This window comes from Palaemon carinicauda, chromosome 34 (assembly GCF_036898095.1).
Source record: "Palaemon carinicauda isolate YSFRI2023 chromosome 34, ASM3689809v2, whole genome shotgun sequence".
In the NCBI taxonomy this organism is placed as follows: Eukaryota; Metazoa; Arthropoda; class Malacostraca; order Decapoda; family Palaemonidae; genus Palaemon; species Palaemon carinicauda.
In genome coordinates, this window is record NC_090758.1 from 66,283,484 (window position 1) to 66,303,483 (window position 20,000).

General features: G+C 37.0%; 1 pseudogene; it reads left to right on the plus strand.

Moving 5' to 3' along the window:
• Window positions 1-6,383: 6,383 nt before the first annotated feature.
• LOC137626999 (uncharacterized) lies at window positions 6,384-15,610 on the plus strand (annotated as a pseudogene).
• Window positions 15,611-20,000: the final 4,390 nt, after the last annotated feature.

Sequence of the window (20,000 nt, forward strand, 5' to 3'; positions counted from 1 at the left end):
ATATATGTGGTATGGTCACTGGCATACAGATATCCTGGCGAGGGTTCAAATCCCCGCCGGTCCGATATCATAGTCTTTGGGCGGTTCCGCCTTGGGCTCTGATCCCGAGGTCGTTAAGAGAATCCAGACTTTAATGTATTAATATATATGGCTTATTTTGTGGGTTCCACAAAAAGACTGCTGAAAGTTCGCATAGATGCGCATCGGGGAGTGAGTCATAGAACTGGATGTGCGCTCAAAACCAAAGAATTCTCAACCATCAGAGAACATGCAAGTAAATGCAAGACCAACATTGCATATAAAAACTTTGAAATCATAGCTCAAGCGCCAAATAACTCCTCTCTACTAGTATTGGAATCGTTAATGATTAAAGAAAAGGCTCCTAAACTAAACAGCCAATTATCCTCTGTCCCCCTCCACATCGCTTAAGCTGGCAAATTTAGAATTTTCCTCCTGAGTACTGTCCTTCAGATAGTCACTCAGTACTCTAGTCTGTTCCAGACAGGTTGGTCTCCTTAGACAATTTTGATTTTTGTATATTTAATTTTAAGATACTTTTCTTTTAGTTAATATTTTTAGTTAATATTTTTATCTCCATATTTTAATTGTAACTGAGTGTATAATTTCAATTTTAATTTTGACTGTGTTTTTTGTATTTTATATATTTTTACTGAGTTTTGCTTATAATGTTTTATATGTCCATTTTAGCCTTGATAATGGGATGAGTCCTGAAACGTCGGCACCAATAAATTGAAAGATGTTGTCCAGACTATTCGTCCTCCTTTTTATTTTATCTTTGAAGCTCGCCAGGAGCAACGACCTACCTCAATATTTACGCTCGAAATATGGTGGACCCGTTTTATCATCTTATCGACACTTGGAATCTACTCGAAAGAAACTAAGGAAGGCTCAACTTGATTTGGACTTTTTACTCTACTGCCGCTTAAGCAATGTTGTTCCTAATTTTGTAAAGTTCCGTCTTTATCGCTCTTCGCTCTACAGCACTGATTTCTACAGGGAATCCACGGAGACTCTACTTGACCTCGAGATTAAACATAAGGAGAGGCTAATCACTAAGCATGAAACTACTATTACTGAATTGTGTAACACCCTTTTTAACTCTGTTTCTTTTTTGGATACCATGTACTTGAAAACGTTGTTAAATAGAAATATAATCTCCTTTACTGACAAACAAAAGCAAACTCATGATAGAAAGTTAAATAATCTCGGTGTTAATATTCCAAATTTTATGAATCCTAAAAAAATGGTTTTTAATTATTCTAATCATATATTGTCTAAAAGGGAGGAGTTTCTTTTATCATTAGGTTTGGACTTCTGTATGCCCAACTATCGTCCAAACTACAGCCAGTTCTTTTTGCCATTTGAACTTCTTTTTCAAAGGTTAAGGCAACTACCCCTTCCCACGGATATAAGCAACTTTCAGCGTAACTTGCACCAGATCGCCCATAAAACCTTTTCGTCAATAAAAACTAACTGGGCCCCTTTCTTCAAGAGGGATGATTTCTATTTGTTGAAAAGTTTGGCTAAAAATCCTAATCTCGTTGTAACCAGACCGGATAAAGGTAAAGGTACTGTATTACTCAACAAAGCAGATTATATAGCCAAAATGTACACAGTTTTAAATGACCCAACTAAATTTTCTGACTTGGGTCTTCCTCAATTTAATCCGATTTTTAAAATGGAAGACAAAATTAACCGAACACTGAAAAGACTAAAGGATAATAGTACCATTACTGAACAGGTATATTTAGACCTATTTTCCTCTGGTTCCTCTTATGGTATACTGTATGGTTTACCTAAGATTCATAAAGAAAATGTTCCACTCAGACCTATTTTAGCTGCTTATAATTCACCAAATTTTAATATTGCCAAATTTCTTGTGCCTCTTTTACAACCACTTACCTCAAATGAATATACGCTGCCCAATTCTGCCTCTCTGATACCTGAAATCACCACTCAAAACAAATGTAATTATATGGTTAGCTATGATGTTGAATCACTTTTTACGAACGTGCCCTTGCAAGAAACCATTGAAATAATTTTAAGTAAACTTTTTATTTTTCCAAACGACTTATATCACGGTTTTAATAAGTCTGATTTTAAAAAATTACTTGAACTTGCAGTGATTGACACTCATTTTATTTTTGATGGCAAGTTGTTTAAACAACTTGATGGTATGGCTATGGGTAGCCCTCTTGGGCCCACCTTCGCCAATATTTTTATGTGTCACCTTGAGGAGCAGTTTTTAGACCAATGTCCTTTGCTATTTAGACCTATATTTTATAAACGCTACGTAGATGATACGTTAGCTACTTTCAAGCAAAAGGAACATGCTGCTAGATTTTTAGATTTCATCAATAACGTTCATCCTAACATCAAGTTCACTATTGAGGAAGAAGAAAATAACAAGTTACCATATCTTGACATTAACATCTCAAGAGGGCAGACACGTCTAGAAACAAGCGTATTTAGAAAAAAGACGTTCACTGGTTTAGGCACCAATTTTTTTAGCTTTTGCTTTTATAATTTTAAGTTAAATGCCGTAACAACCCTGATCTGCAGGGCATTTTACCTTTCGTCTGACTGGACATCCTTTCATAATGAAATAGTCTTTCTGAAGCAGCATTTCAAGGATAACTGTTTTCCAACTAAAATATTTTATAGATTAGTTAACAAATTTCTGACCAAACATTACCAACCTAAACTTCAAGTTCCTACAGTACCAAAAATGATTTTCTATGCCTCTTTGCCTTTTATTAATAACGGAAAATATGGGAAACAAATTAAAAAGGTAATTTTAAACAATTTTCCAAGTCTGGATTTTAAACTTATTTTTAAGAATCCCCTGACAGTGGGATCTATGTTTAGAATTAAGGATTCTCTCCCCGACCTAATGCGTTCTTCGGTGGTCTATATGTTTACTTGTCCGAGATGTAATCTCGGAAATTATGTGGGTTCCACAAAAAGACTGCTGAAAGTTCGCATAGATGCGCATCGGGGAGTGAGTCATAGAACTGGATGTGCGCTCAAAACCAAAGAATTCTCAACCATCAGAGAACATGCAAGTAAATGCAAGACCAACATTGCATATAAAAACTTTGAAATCATAGCTCAAGCGCCAAATAACTCCTCTCTACTAGTATTGGAATCGTTAATGATTAAAGAAAAGGCTCCTAAACTAAACAGCCAATTATCCTCTGTCCCCCTCCACATCGCTTAAGCTGGCAAATTTAGAATTTTCCTCCTGAGTACTGTCCTTCAGATAGTCACTCAGTACTCTAGTCTGTTCCAGACAGGTTGGTCTCCTTAGACAATTTTGATTTTTGTATATTTAATTTTAAGATACTTTTCTTTTAGTTAATATTTTTAGTTAATATTTTTATCTCCATATTTTAATTGTAACTGAGTGTATAATTTCAATTTTAATTTTGACTGTGTTTTTTGTATTTTATATATTTTTACTGAGTTTTGCTTATAATGTTTTATATGTCCATTTTAGCCTTGATAATGGGATGAGTCCTGAAACGTCGGCACCAATAAATTGAAAGATGTTGTCCAGACTATTCGTCCTCCTTTTTATTTTATATATATATATATATATATATATATATATATATATATATATATATATATATATATATATATTTATATATATATATGTATATATATATGTATATTTATATATATATATATATATATATATATATATATATATATATATATATATATATATATATATATATATATATATACATATATATATATATATATATACTGCATATATATATATATATATATATATATATATATATATATATATATATATATATATATATATATATGTATATATATATATATATATATATATATATATATATATATATATATATATATATATATATATATATATATATATATATATATATATATATATATATATATATATATATACATACATATATATATATATATATATATATATATATATATATATATGTATATATATATATATATATATATATATATATATATATATATATATATATATATACATATATATATGTATATATATATATATATATATATATATATATATATATATATATATATATATATATATATATATATATATATATATAGTATAGGAGTTATGGACGCCCACACAACGAGCGATAATAATAAAAGGAAAAGACTAGGTTTAGGGTTGACTGGACTATGGGTTGGGTGGGATTCATTCGCAATAATCTTGGCATTTCATATAAAGTCACTCACATCGTTTGCAACAATAATAATCTCTATTTCAGCTAAAAAGCTATCCACAAATATAAGACAGGGTTCGAGCCTTTTTACACTAAAGACATCAGCAAAGAAATCATAAGAAATTAGATAATACCAGTAATAATTATAGCACACAATTACCAGACTAAGCACATAAGTCCATGCTCAGGAGCGTTGGAAATGTTCATTGTAAAAGATAATCCCTTACATAGATCTAAAAAATATGGTTACGGAAAGATGATTATTAAAAAAAAGACACATATACATAAGTGTGAAAGCAGCAATAGTAAAAAAAAAATTCCTTTCCAGTAATGACACAGGGCTACATTAGAGATATAGCAATGATACTCTTGTGCTTACACTAAAATGGGGTAATTGCAAGGAAAGGGAGAATCTTAGGTTGACTTTAACAGATGCTGTAGATGGTGAGCAATTGTATAATTATGGTAATAATCTTGAAGGGACAATGATAATACCGGTAATAAGATCAAAATAACAGTAAACTCATAATAATGATGATAATACGCATATCAAAAGTAGAAAATAAGGGGAAAAATGGAGGTGGTGATGATAATTATGTTAGTAACAACAATTGCCAAGATAATTATCGCAATCTGTGAATAAAAAAGAAGGTCTAGTCGTAGAACTGATGGTATGAAGGAAATACGGGACTTTTAAGCAAAAAATTCTGTTCTCTTCCTTGTAAGAAAAATATGTAGATGCATATTTTCTATACAATGAGATTAATGGCCTTTTTTAAAGTACTATGACTTTCATAGATTGTGGTGCGCGATCACTGAAATCTGTTATAGGTTATGTGTCATAAGTCTGATAAGGGACGTGTTGTTAACCTATTGGTGACAATATAATTCCATCAAAGTGGAGATTTCCACATCTAACAATCCTGGATATTGACAGAGCAAAATTGCAATTACTTGTACAGAGGTACTCGTCTGAAAAGTATCTGGCTGTGTAAAGTGTACTCACGAACATTTTTATAATAAAGTGAAAATAAAGGTCAAAACCTGATGTCTCGTTATCCGATGACATTGGACATAATTGGTGTCAAGTGAAATAATTCGTCTGTATGCGAATGCAGTGAGCGAAGTTATTCCTTAAGCCGGTAAAATAAAAGTTCAAGATGCCTAGATAAGCTAGGAATGACATAGTAGACACTGCTGCTGCGGGAGATGAAAACGAAGGAGTAGTTGGTTATAGTGATGTCAATGAAGAATATAACTAAGAGCAACGAACACAGGACTCGAAAAATTTGTTAGATAACCTTGCCGAGTTAATAAACAGATTCTTAGTTGAAAAAGAAGAACGTAGCGCAACAAAGGCATATCCGATGTACAAAAACGAAGCTCAAACGCATATAAGTGAAAGAACACATGCAGAGCCGAGAGAAGATACTCTTGTAATTAGAAAATTACCAGAACTCCAGGCACATGCTAGGCCTTTTAATAATCGACGGCCTAATGAAGTAGTCACATATGGGGAGTCAGAAAGAGAAAAAGCAATTCAAGTAATTAGATTACTGAAAGATGCTCCGGTAATGGAGGTAATGTGTTGGCCACAAGAGAGTTTAAGAAGTTATACTGAAATAAAACGACGTTTACTTGAAAAATACACTTTACCCAATACGAGAAAAGGGGATATAGAAGAAAATTACAAACACAAAATTCAAGAGGGTGAGTCAGTTCTCAGTTTTGTAACTCGTATTTTTCGAGATTGTGATATGGCAATAATGAGACGAACTCATAAACCACTAAAGCAGGAGAGGGGAGAACACAGTTAACAGGTGAGAAGAGTCTTCTTATTTTGGCAGTATAAGGGACAAGGCTACAACTGAATGGAGTGCCCCACCCAAGGGTACAAGAGAGGAACGAAGAACAAACCCATAATATTGAAGGTCCCATTAAAATACAAAACGAGATGTGAATTCATGTGAAGAGCGCTCAGAAAATTAGATCCTCGACCGGGAGAGAGAGAAAGAGTTTGGAGAGAGAAAGAGAGGGGGTGAGGGGGAAATAGGGAAGGTTCATGTATGTGGGTGGCCAAGGACATGATCAGGGATGTCCAGAATGAGTGCCCTGATGATGCAGGTTTGATTGACTTGGGAGGCTGGGACATAAAGGAAGTCCCAGAGTGGCAGAAAAAAAAGAGGAATTGATGGAAAGAGTATGCGCACTGATTAAAGGGGAATGGGAAATTTTTTTTTTATAGAGAATGATTTATTAGATTATCTTTAAGAGAAAAGGGTAGGGGAATTCTGTGCACGAGTAGTCCTTCTCTCCTCTTGAATTGATCGATCCATCCGCATTGTACATGCAAGTCTTTATGCAGGGAATTTAAGGAAAGCATGAGAATCCTTCTTTTGGTTAGGAATAAAGAAATCTATAGAAAACTATATAAAATGTTGTCATGCTTGTAACTGTTTCAAAGACCATAAAAACACTGTAAAGGAAGCCAGAAAGTGGCCTGGGATTCCTATTAAATATTATAAGATAGCTATGGAGGTGGTAGGACCATTTCCTACTGGTATTACACAAGATAAGTATACATGTGTATTTGTCAAAGCATTTACTTGTTACACTCATAATTACTCAATGTTGGATAAATCAGCAAATTCATTAGCCCAGGCGCTGTGCTCTTTGATTACTAGGTTTGGATGCCAGGGAATTTTGATAAGTGATAATGGTCTCGGGTTTATAAATACAGTGGGAAATCGGTCACGGACTTGATGAAAATTGAACACTTTTCATGGACCACGCGTAGTAGGTAGGTAGTAGGTTGGCCAGGGCACCAGCCGCCTGTTGAGATACTACCGCTAGAGAGGTATTGAATCCTTTGACTGGCTTGTCATTAATGCATTGGATCCCTCTCTCTGGTTACGGCTTATTTTTTTTCTTTTTTGCCTACACTTACAAGAATAGTCTGGCCTATTCTTTACATATTCTCGTCTTATTCATACACCTGACAACAATGAGATACTTAACACTTCTTCACCCGAGGGGTTAATTACTCTAGTGCAATTTGTTCAGTGTACTTTCCTCTTGGTAAGGGTAGAAGAGACTCTTTAGCTATGGTAAGCATCTCTTCTAGAAGAAGGACACACCAAAATTAAGCCATTGTTCTCTAGTGTTGGGTATTGCCATAGCCTCTGTACCATTGTCTTCCACTGTCTAGGGTTAGAGCTTTCTTGCTTGAGGGTACACTCGGGCACACTATTCTATCATATTATTTTTTTTTTCTTCCTCTTGGTTTTTTTTTTAAATGGTGTGTTGGGCAACTTAATAGAATGGCCATGGATGCCTTTTCCTTTTCTGATTCTTTTTCTTCTCAAAACCATCCTTACTGTCCTCCCTTCAGTTGAAGTGGCTATCCTGGAGGGTATTTAGCCTTGTATGGTGTATCGGCTCCTCCATGTTGACCAGTTTTTCCGACTTTTTAATATAGTCTATGGGTTTCATCAATCACTTTATTTATAAATCTGTACATATTGTTTCTGTTATAATTCTAGGTAGTCTAGTTTTTAAATATGATGTCTATTTTTCATTTTTATTATTTCTTATGCTCTCTGAAGATTTTGAGTGAAATCCTGGACCAGTACGTCCTAGATTTCGTCAATGTCGTTTTCTGTATTGCAATATTCGTGGTCTTCATGAAAATATCCAAGACCTTACAGTTGCACCCAGACAGTATGATATTCTTTTGTGCTCAGAAACTTTGGTTTCTAATATGAGGCACTCATCTGAGCTCCTTATAACTGGTTTTAAGAAGCCAATAATGTTGAAACGTGATGCCATCCCTAGGACCAGGGGAATGGCGGTGTATATTAGGACGAGTACCCTGCTTCTCGTAAGTCCTGCTATCAATGTGGATGTCATGAGATTCAGGTAATAAAAGTTTCTGGCAGGAATAACAACTTTTATTTGTGTTCCATCTACCGGAATCCAGACATGAATGATTCTATCTTCGATTGTCTTCTTACCATTATGACTAAGATACAAGAAGATGATAAAAAGGCTTCTTTTATCTTTGTTGGTGATTTTAATGCTCACCATAGGGAGTAGTTAAGTTCTATCTCTCTTCCCAATCGCTATGGCTTAAGAGCTTTAGACTTTGCTTCTGAATCTGGCTGTGAACAAATCATAAATGAAGCTACTCACAGGTCTGGTAATTGCTTGGACCTCGTATACACTGACTCCCCTGGCGTTATAACGAGTAAGGTTGGTTCACCATTCGGGACATCTGATCATGCCTTGATTTCATTAGTAGTGAAGACTGAGCAGCCTGTCCCTGATATATCATAATCTCCTAAAATTTATATGAAATCCCAAGCAGACTGGAATGGGATTTTTCACGATCTTTTGTCCTTGAATTTGTCACAATTATATAGTAGTGTAGATCCTGTTGTCCCTTTGAATTAGAATCTAGTCAACATAACTGATAGGTGTATCCCTTCTCATGTGTTAAGGTACCGAGTGAAGGAAAAACCGTGGTTCAGTGATGATTGTAGACGTGCTTATTTGGAGAAGCAGGAGGTCAATCATCTTTGGAAGGGTAACATATCAGATTTGACCTGGAACAACTATACTCAGCTTCGAGCTTTTGCTCAGAGAGTTTATGCCTCAACTGAAAAGGAGTACAATTTAACCATAAAAGAAACCCTTTCTGGTACAACTCAGGAACATAAATGGTGGTCTACCCTTAAATCTGCACTCTTTGGTGTAGATGCAACAGTTCCTCCTTTACTTAAAGCAGATGGCTCAGTCCCTCACTGTCTCTGTTGGCTGATGTTTATGACAGTAAACAGAGTAATGAAAAACTTGAACTTCCTCATTCCTGAGGCTAAACTAACTAGTTTAGCTTTTCGATCTCGTGAGATTAAAGGTCTGTTGATGGACCTTGATGCTTATGGAGGTGTAGACCCAAATGTCATTTTTCCTTTGCTTTTTATAGACAGCAGATTTCTTAGCTCCAAAGTTATCTGTTATTTTGCGCAAGTTAGCAAGAAGAGGAGCTTTTCGCACATGTCCCACTGATTACTGCCAAATTTCTATAACTCTTATATTATCTAGAGTATTTGAACGTCTTCTGGCAAAACATCTTAATAGGTTTGCTGAAGGTAATCATCTATTCCCTAGTTTGCAATTTGGTTTTCGTAAAGGCCTTGGAGCATGTGATGCCCTTCTTACAATCTCCAATGCTGTACAGAAATCCCTTGATTGTAGTCAGGAAGTTCGTATGATTGGCCTTGATTTTAGTGCTGCCTTTGACCGTGTTAATCAGGAGGCCCTTGTTTCCAAAATCAAACAGTTGGGAGTGGGTTCGTCGTTTCTTAGCATTATTATTGATTTTCTAAGAAATAGATTTCAAAGTGTTGTTGTTGATGGGCACCATAGTGAGTATAGGAATGTGATATCCGGTGTTCCACAGGGTAGTGTTCTTGGCCAATTAATTTTCATACTATATACACATGGCATGTGGTTTGCCCAGAAAACAAGCTCATTGCATATGCAGATGATGCTAATCTTTTTGCATCAATTCCATCCCTGGAATGTAGATCTGGGGTTGGTGAATCCCTTAATAGAGATTTAGCTAAAATTAGTGTATGGTGCAAAGTATTGGGTATGAAGTTGAATCCTAATAAAACTCAAAGGATGATTGTAAGTAGGTCAAGGACGGTGGCTCCTCAACATCCGGATCTCAGTATTGATAATGTTTCTTTAAATTTTTATGACTCTTTTAAAATTTTAGGTGTGATTTTCGATAGCAAATTTACTTTTGAGAAACACATTAGGTCTGTGTCTTCTTCAATTGCACAAAAACTGGCTTAGTGAGAAAGTCTTACAAGATTCTCAGTGACCAATCTATTCTGAAGAAGTGTTTTAATTCTTTCATTCTACCTTGTTTTGAGTATTGTTCTCCTGTCTGGTGTTCATCTGCTGATTCTCATCTTGATTTGTTGGACAGAAACTTACGTTCTATTAAATCTCTAATTCCTGATTTAGATATTAATCCTTGGCACCGTCGTTCAATTAGTTCATTATGCATGTCGCATAAGATTTTTCATAACTCTGACCATCCTTTACATTCAGATCTCCCTGGACAATTATCATGTTCGTAATACTAGGCAGGAAGTTAATTCTAATAGCCAGGCCTTCTCCATCATGAGGCTCAATACTGCACAGTATTCTAGAAGTTTTATTCCAGCTGTTATACAAGTTGTGGAATGATCTTTCTAATCGGGTTGTTGAATCAATATATCATTAAAAGTTCAAAGTTGGAGCAAATGTTTTTATGTTGAACAGGCTGACATGAGTCTTTTTATAGTTTATATATGACATATCTTTTTTTGACGTTGTTAATAGTTTATATAGGACATATCTGTTTTGACGTTGTCACTGTTTAAAGAATGATTTATTGTTAATACATTCTCATCAATTATTTATTTCCTTATTTCCTTTCCTCACAGGGCTATTTTTCCCTATTGGAGCCCCTGGCCTTATAGCATCTTGCTTTTCCGACTAGTGTTGTAGCTTGGCTAGTAAAGATAATAATAATAATAATAATAATAATAATAATAATAATAATAATAATAATCCTTCAGCTAATAGCCCGGTGAAATAGCATAATAAGGAAGTGGAGAAAATTTTGTTACTTAGTAGCTGATGACCCCCTTCTTTACCACGCCATGCTTCATACAGCTGAGATAGCTTTGAACATTGCATATAATGCCTCCCTCAGGGACATGCCTTTCTTCTTAGCATATGGATAGCATCCTGTGTTACCGTATACGGTCCTGATTAATTCACAACAGTTGCCAAATTATTGAACTGAGCAATACCATGTCTATTTACTAAATCTCTTGAGGAGAGTAATGAACAACACTGAAAAGGTTTTGAAAAGAGCTCAAAGTATGATTGTCGGTTAAAAACTGCACCGGTAAAAATATTTATTAGCGATCGTGTATATTTGACACGATTACAACCTAGGAAACACAAACTAGAACCATCGTATAGGGGTCTGTACCATGTTAAGATAGTTAAATCTAACACCGTAGTGATACAAAAAATTATTAATGGTGCAGTGTCTGAACATCATCAGGCACACATACGTGTGGTTCTGAAAGAGGTAGTATTTACAAGTGTCAATCAGAGCATACCTCCTTATTCCTCCATACGCGACATTCTTTGAATTGATGAGTGGGAATTTTTTTTTTCTTTGCTCTTGTTGTTTGATCACACATCATTTCTTCTTTTGACGTGTTCTAAATAGATTTGATGATAACCTTGTGTTCTTATGTTGGTGCTTAATGTATGAGTAAAGTGTTGTGATAATTTTTCTGAGTGTAGCAATACCTATGAAATACTGCTGAGTGAACCTAAAAACAAACAGAGATAGATTAAATAGGTTACGTGTGATCTGTTAGGCGGGTGCTGTATTATTTATATATATATAGGATTTTTGGTTGGTGGAATGGGGGAAGTTCCTGAAGGGTAAGTGGCTATGGGATTAAAGTTCAGCCTCGAGGAAAGGCAGTGTTAGAGAAGGGGTAGATGTAAATACCTTATACTTAGAGTTATATGAGAAGGGTGGGAAGCAGAAGGATTTTCTCAGGAAAGCGGTTAGTGGCCACCGATTGATAGTTACAAGTGTATGTGTAGAAGTCATTTTGAAAATGACGAACTAGTGCTGGTGAGTTGTGTTGCGAGATTGTGCCATTAACCCGAAAATGTAAAATCAAGGGATGAAGGAATATCTATTTGTACCCCTATCCCTCTCAAAAAGGCTTGCAATACCAATATCCATATGATTTGTTTTCACTTTGGGTATTATGTATTATAGTTGCAGAGGTCATAGGAAAAAACGAGTGAGATCATTTTATATTGTATTGTGTATATTTTGACATAAAATATTTATTTTTCTTTTATTTTTGGGTGGAAGATGTTTATTCTTTTGGCTAATTTCTATGTATAGAATTCATGTTGCATTTCTGTCTAATACTGTACATGCCATGCCCTATTCCGGGTCAGAGTGCCCTCAATATAACATAGGCTAGAGAGGGCAAGCCCACACCTCCTCCCAGAGTAAGGAGCTTGGGAGAAAGTAATGTCCTAATCCTTATATGAAAAACATGTAGAAGTTTGTGTTCTATACAGTGAAATTAATAACTTTTTTAAGAGTAATATGACTTTCATAAATTGTGGTGCGCGATCACTGAACTCTGTTATAAGTCATTTCCTAAGTCTGATAACTGATGTCTTGCAAACCTACTGGTGTCAGCGTAATTCCGTCACAGTGGAGATTTCCACCAAATCTAACAATTCTACATATTGACAGAGAAACATTGCATTTACTGGTTACGATCGGTAAGCAGCACCACTCGAGCCATCATAAGAAGAAGATATTCGTCTGATGAATATCTGGCTGTGTAAAGTGTAGCCACAAACTTTTACAATAAAGTGAGAAAAAAACGTATTTCTGATATCTCATTACCCATTGACATTGGACAATTTTTTAATATGATATAACAATATTTTCATAACAGAGGTGAGACTTACTATTGGGCGTTGAAAGATGGTTTCCAGATTATCCACTTATTTTCCAAAAACATCTCTGAAGCTGAATGGTATTAGTGAGAGAGAGAGAGAGAGAGAGAGAGAGAGAGAGAGAGAGAGAGAGAGAGAGAGAGAGAGAGAGAGAGAGAAGTTTGATGAAATACATTAGTTACCTGACTCGCATGAATTGGTTTCCAAGTTAACCTACCGGTTACTTATCATTAAGCAATATTATCAGAAATGGGGTAACCCTATGTTATAATTCTTCATATTACTTAGTTTGTGAACATTTATCTTTATCTTTGTAAGAAAGGTCATTAATTAGAAACAATAAAATTCCATCGACATAATCAACTCTGCAGAATGAAGGAACAATTTAATCTAAAACCTTCTAATCATAAACATACCAAAGTATCAGTATCAGAGGATCAACCATTTAAGCTCATTTTATATGATTGGCTGATACAAGATACTCATGGTAGATACCAATACTGATCTCCCGACAAAATCTCCTACCATCACTAATCCACAGTGGCTAGAGGGTGTTAAAAATCATAGAACTAGTGCAGGCTATCTCCCGAAACTATATCTTCCAATATATATTTAGATTTAGATTTTATTGGCAAAATATCATGCAAATCATACATTGATACATAAGAATAATATGCAAATATTTTGTTTAACATACAGCTGATATTAAAAAGCTAACCATTATATAGTAAAATTATATAATTCGTGACATAAAGGAATTCACTAGAATAATGATAATAATCATATGTTTCATCTAGAAACATGACACATCTCTAATCATATAAAGATTATGCATTATGACAGGCTGACACTTCACAAATCTGTGGTACGCATTAGCACGACTCGAGTTGTGCTAATGCGAAGACTATTCATAAATTGGTGTGAAGTGTATGTAAACATATCGTGACTTCGTGGCATGTCGTGACGAAAATTTTGAAATGTTCAAAAAATTTTTGTCATGACAAAATTTCGCGACCCGGTCGTGAACTATGCACAAACTGTTCGTGAACTCGTCGTGACCTCATCGGGATGATGCGGGAGGATGCGTGCTAGTGTGTGGTAATGCATGCCATGCCATGACTATCAGGAACTGCCACGAATAGTTCACGAACAGCTCACGTCGAGTTCCCGAGTAGTTGACGACATGTTCACGAATGTGAGCGCGTCGCAGCGTGGCCGTACCTTCCTACTGACATGGACACATGTACTTCATGTATTAATGGCACGATCAGTTCACGAGTAGTTTAGGCACTTCACAAATAGTTTACGCATGGCAAGAGCAGTTAACGATCAGTTCACGAACAGTTCACGAGCAGTTCACGACAGACTGGGTGACAGTGGCGCTCGCGTCGGTGTTGTGGTATATGTAGAGCTTCCTGGACACTGCTCGCCATTCCAGAGGCCGCCAGCAAAGAGACAACATGCCTAAAACCAAGCTAACAAGAGAAAGAGGAGAGCAGAGAAGGCCAGAAGCCAACAGGCCAGAGGCAGAGACCGCCGATAGAGATAATTCCCCACAGTCATCTATATCAAATCTCGATATTGTGATCCCGGAGATGCACCAGGATCCAATCGAACGCCAGAGAGAGCAATCCAGTGAGGACAAGGCTAACAGAAAGCAGAAGAAGCGGGTCCGGGTGTGCAAGAAAGAAATCCCTGAATACCGCTGGAAAGAAGAGTCCGAGTTTAGGTTGGCTGACATTGTGAAGGAGAACCCCCAGCTGTATGACAAGAAGCAGAAGGAGTGGCTCAACGTGGCAGCCAAGAACAGCTGGTACGACCGAGCCGGAGAGTAGCTGAAACCTCCTGCCACTGGTGCCCAATGCAAGAAGCATTATGATAACTTGAGAACCAGGGTGGGGAAGATTATGAAGAAGGAGAGGAAGAGTGAAGCTGGCCAGCCACAAAGGAGTGCCCGTGACGACCAGATCATGGAGACCTGGAGTTTCCTGATACAACACATCGTCCGGGGAGAGACAGTCCCCAGTGAGCAGTTTGCTGTCCCAGAGTCAGCTGTAGTGACGAACAGCGACGGAGATGATGATAAAGTGAGGTCCACAGTTTCCCCGAGCCAAGCATCTACTAGCACCGGGAAGAACAAGGGCAAGGGGAAGTGGTCCAGCCCACCAACAACACAGAAAACCACCAGAACCGATAAGACCACGCGGACCCACAGCAACCTCAGTAATGTAGTACAACAGGTGAGAGTCCCAATGTCTACATGCTGATTTTATTTCAGTTTCATCCATTGCTTTTGACATGGCATGTGCAATATGTTTCATTGAAATGCTGTACTAAATTGTTAAAATGTTTGTATGTTTCATATCATCTCCAAAGCAAATTCCTTGGCGCCCACCCACACGTACACCGGCCAGCACAAGATCGTACACAATTTTTCATGCCTACCAGCAGGCAACATTCATGCTATCCCAGAGGACTCTCAGTATGAATTCCATATGCACTGCCTCAACCTTGCACACCGCTACAGGCAGTAGCGTCAGCTATTCCAGCAGCCACATCAACAACCACTCATGACCTGGCCAGGCCCACAGCAGTAGCAACCTTGGCAGCCCCCTCAGCAGCAGCAGTTATGGCATCAACCTCAACCAGCCACCTTGCAGGCACCACCAGAGCAGCAGCAGCAGCAGCCTCAGCAGCAACCTCAAGCTAGTCAGCCATCACCTATAACGTGGAAGCCACCCCAGTCACTATAGTCTTCAGGCCAGTCCTGCTAGACCCGTACCATGGAGTGGCAACCAGGGATTCCACCTGCACCATCAGGCACCCTTGTCCAGGTTTCTTCACTAACAACTTCAGTATTGTCAGCCACCCTTGTCTAGGCTCCTTCACCAACACCTTCAGTGTTGTCGCTGTCAGCCAAATTCCAGACATCTATGACACCACTCAGCTTCCCGGTCCTGACCCAGGGATCCGTCGACAACAACCTAGAAGATGGCATTTCACGCTCATCCCTTTACACCTCCAAGGAACTCATCACACCACCAGTCCATTGGGTATCCCCTCGCAGCAGTACCAGAACCAGCAAGGACAATGATTGAGATGAGACACTTCTAAATATTTGTAAATATTTGGACTGTGATACTTGTACATATTTGTTGTTTGTAGTTTTCATGTTAATAAATTGCTTTCTTATTTCAAAACACTTGTTTCTCTCTTTAACCTTAAAATAAAGTGAAAGAAAAATGGAAACGAACGAGAAAAAAATAAACGCAAAAGGAAAGAAAAATAAACCAAAAAATAAAAAGCAACGATAAACAAACAAAAAATAGTTTCTTTTTATTTAAAAAAAGGAACAACTGTGGATGCAGCCCATGGAGCTACTACCATTCTTTTTTCGTCAAGGGATAGCACCAGCAAGAGACATGTAGTAATGTGACAGGTAGTCTAGCTGATCCTTTGCATCCTTCTGGGTATGATGGCCGGTTAGAGGCAGCAGCCAATGCAGGTGTCAGTCAGCCCTCCATCCACCAGGGATCAGATCATGTGTGTTCGGATCTTCGCTCTCCACTTCTGAAATTGAGTGTGGTTATCTCATGAGGATGAGGTTGTGCAGGACACAGGCGCACATGGTGATCAGGTTGATGGTGTCGGGGTGCTGATGCATCGGTTTCAAGAAGCAACGGAACTTTTGACATGAAATCCCAAAGGCATTCACCACGACATGTCGGGCACGAAACAACCTGTAGCTATATATGCGTTTTCGTAGGACCTGTGACCGATGGGAGAATGGTTTCATCATCCAGGTTCGGAGAGCAAAGACGTCATACCCTACGAAGTGATAGGGCACTGGCTGGTCATCATTAGGGAGTGATTCTGGTCGAGGCACTCCAGGTCATGTTCTCTTCTACAGCATCATGCAGGGAACAGTTACTCCATGTTCCTCCATCCAACGCACCACCCTCTGTCCAAGCATCCATGTAGAGGAACTTGTAGGTAGCATCTGCCACTGCCATCAGTACAATGCTGTGGAAGCCCTTGTAGTTGTAGTAGTAAGAGCCAGCATTGGGTGGCTTCTTTATGGCGATGTGCTTGTCGTCCACAGCCCCCTGACAGTTGTGGTAATTCAATCTGGAGCTGAACCTGGCAGCAACTTCCTTCTTCTCCTTTTGGGGCAGCGCAGCACTTCGTCCTAGTACACAGCGATGATGGCTTTACACACCTCGGGAATGAGCTTGCAGATGGTACTTGCTTCAACCCTGAAGTTGTACTACAGACTTGGAATGTCATGCAAGTCAGCCTGGCATTAGAAAACGATGATTAACATCTTACACTCATAATTTGATCTAACAACTACCAGAAATACCAAAGACAAAATGTCCATTCAAAATCATAAATGAAAAGAAATATAGGTGGATTGTATCACAACTAAACTACTTTTAGTATAATAAGATTAAAACCATAAGACCTTGGTATAATCCTGTTCATCAATAGAATCTTAATAATTCATGGATATATTTATATAATGGATATACTGTATATGAGTGTTTTCACCTAGCAACCTGCTGGCGTCTCTGAAATTTAATATGGGGTATCTTAATCTAATATCATTAGTTTGGTTACATTCTATTAAAACATGTCTTTCAGATTGGTTACTAGTATTGTTATATCGGCAAACCCGTGCTTCACAGGGTATGCGACTCTAGCGACCTGTCTTGATCCTCATATTATGGGACATTAGTTTCAGGCGACTAAAGGACTCTCACAGAAAAATGGAAATAAACAAACTAGTTGTATGTATAGGGTGTATCGTCACTGTCACTTTCTGTTCACTTGCATAAGTGTTAAATCTAGTACATTTTGAACTTCTGCCATTTATAAGATTCCTTATATCAACAGATAAATTAGAGTATATGTGATGTTCCAGATATCTAGACATAAATCTAAGTGCGTTAGTGTTATTCTCTTGACATAATTCAGAAATAAATACGAAGGACTGTTCACTGTCGTTTACATAGACTTTGGACCTTGAAAGATTATCTCTCTGCTTAGAGATTATGTGACTGAATGGGGAAATACCGGATTCTAATAAACAAAGATTTATACTGTTATTGCTCCTAAATCCAAGTAAAAACAGGATTAGCTGGTTATACTATTGTTTGATCTGTTTTATGTTATCTGTTGACCATGACTCTTAAATATATAATAATGATAATATCCTAGCTCTCTCGAATACTAATTTTATATTCTTTAAGGGCATCTGACTCTTGTAAGCCCAAAACAGAGAAAATCGTTCACTACTGCTCTGTTAGCTTTTTTGTATAATGAAATTACCTTGGCCATTTTCCCTGAATTTTAAAACCAAGCCCCTGAATACAGATATTTTTGTGAATAACAGATCTTGGTATTGTGACCACGTAAAGGAGATTTTTCCCTATCATTACCATTTATTTCCATTCTGTAATCTTTACAGCAATGGGTACCTACTCTACATTTCTGTTCACACATACAGTATACTGTGGCTAAAAAACTGTATCGTCCATTATTAATGATACGTGCAACATTCCTAAAAAAACGTCCCTATCTATAGCAACTGTATATTTTTTACTATTTCCTGTATATACGGTACACAATAATTAACAGAAAACTTGAAGGAGAACCATAGAGCAAGCCGGAATCAGCATTAATTATATCAGTTTTAAATATATTCTTTGTACACGATTACAAACATTTTATTGCTTTGAGCATAACTTTCCGGCAACAGCGTACCTTCGAAACTGCTCTCAGCTTGCGCTTGGGCACCCTGTCATTTGCCTTAAGGTAATCAATAGATAAAACCAAAAGCCTGTCACGTTCTGTTCACTTGCATAAGTGAATGATATTTTAAGGTTTCAGTAAAGGATAGAATTCATAATAATCATTTTGCTTGCTCTCTCATTCACAAGGGGAGAGAGAGAGAGAGAGAGAGAGAGAGAGAGAGAGAGAGAGAGAGAGAGAGAGAGAGAGAGAGGAGAGAGAGAGAGAGTTAATGTATATGAAATAAAGAAGGTAAAGAGGTTACCTAAACAATGGAAGTAATTTTAAACTTTTTGTAAAGATTAAAATACATAAGGATTATTTTGCTTACTCATCAATTCACAAGGAGAGAGAGAGAGAGAGAGAGAGAGAGAGAGAGAGAGAGAGAGAGAGAGAGAGAGAGAGAGAGATTTAAAGTATATAAAATGCTGTAGGTGAAAAGGTTACATAAACAGAGAAATACATTTTAAGGTTTAAGTAAAGCTGAGAATTCATAATGATTATTTTGCTTACTCTTTCATTCAAAGAGAGAGAGAGAGAGAGAGAGAGAGAGAGAGAGAGAGAGAGAGAGAGAGAGAGAGAGAGAGAGAGAGAGAGAGTAAAGTATGCTAAATATAGTATGTGATAATAATCTTCCTCCTGGTCCGCACTTTCTACCTCATTACACAGCAGTGAGTAATGACTTTACATTTCCAACAGTTTAAAGTCATTTATCATTTTTCTCAGACCATTTTCCTAGCTTTATCAAATCTTCTCTTATGGCTTCTACGTCTTCTGAGTGCGCAGCATTTATGCGTAGTTTATTACTGTCGGTAAATTTGTCTCTTTTACTAGTTAATCCTAAATCTATGTTGTTAATTTAGATCAGTGATAGCAATGGGCTAAGGACAGCTGCCCACTCTGAAGCTTCCCCATCGATTATAATTCTCTGTTTTCTGTTTGTTAGCCAATCTTTGATCCATTCAGCTGGCTAGTCAATGATGCCTAGTGCTTTAATTTTGACTATTATTCTTTTATGAGGAATTTTGTCAAATACCTTCTGAAAATATAGGTATATGATGTCTATTGCCCTGTTTTTGTCATAAATGCTAAACCTCTTGAGGAAATATTCAAAAAGATTTGTCACATAATTATTTGTATAAAACCATGTTGACTTTCTAAAAGAAAAAGAAAAAATTGCGTCCTACTATTTAATATGCAATAATTTACTCAAATTTTTTAGAAGCCACTGAGGTTAGACGTACTGGTCTGTAATTGCCAGGTTCTTCCTCTAGCCCCTTCTTGTAGATTGGAAGCACATTACCTAGTTTCCATCCTTGTAGTGCCTTTCTTTCATTGGGTGTCTTCCAG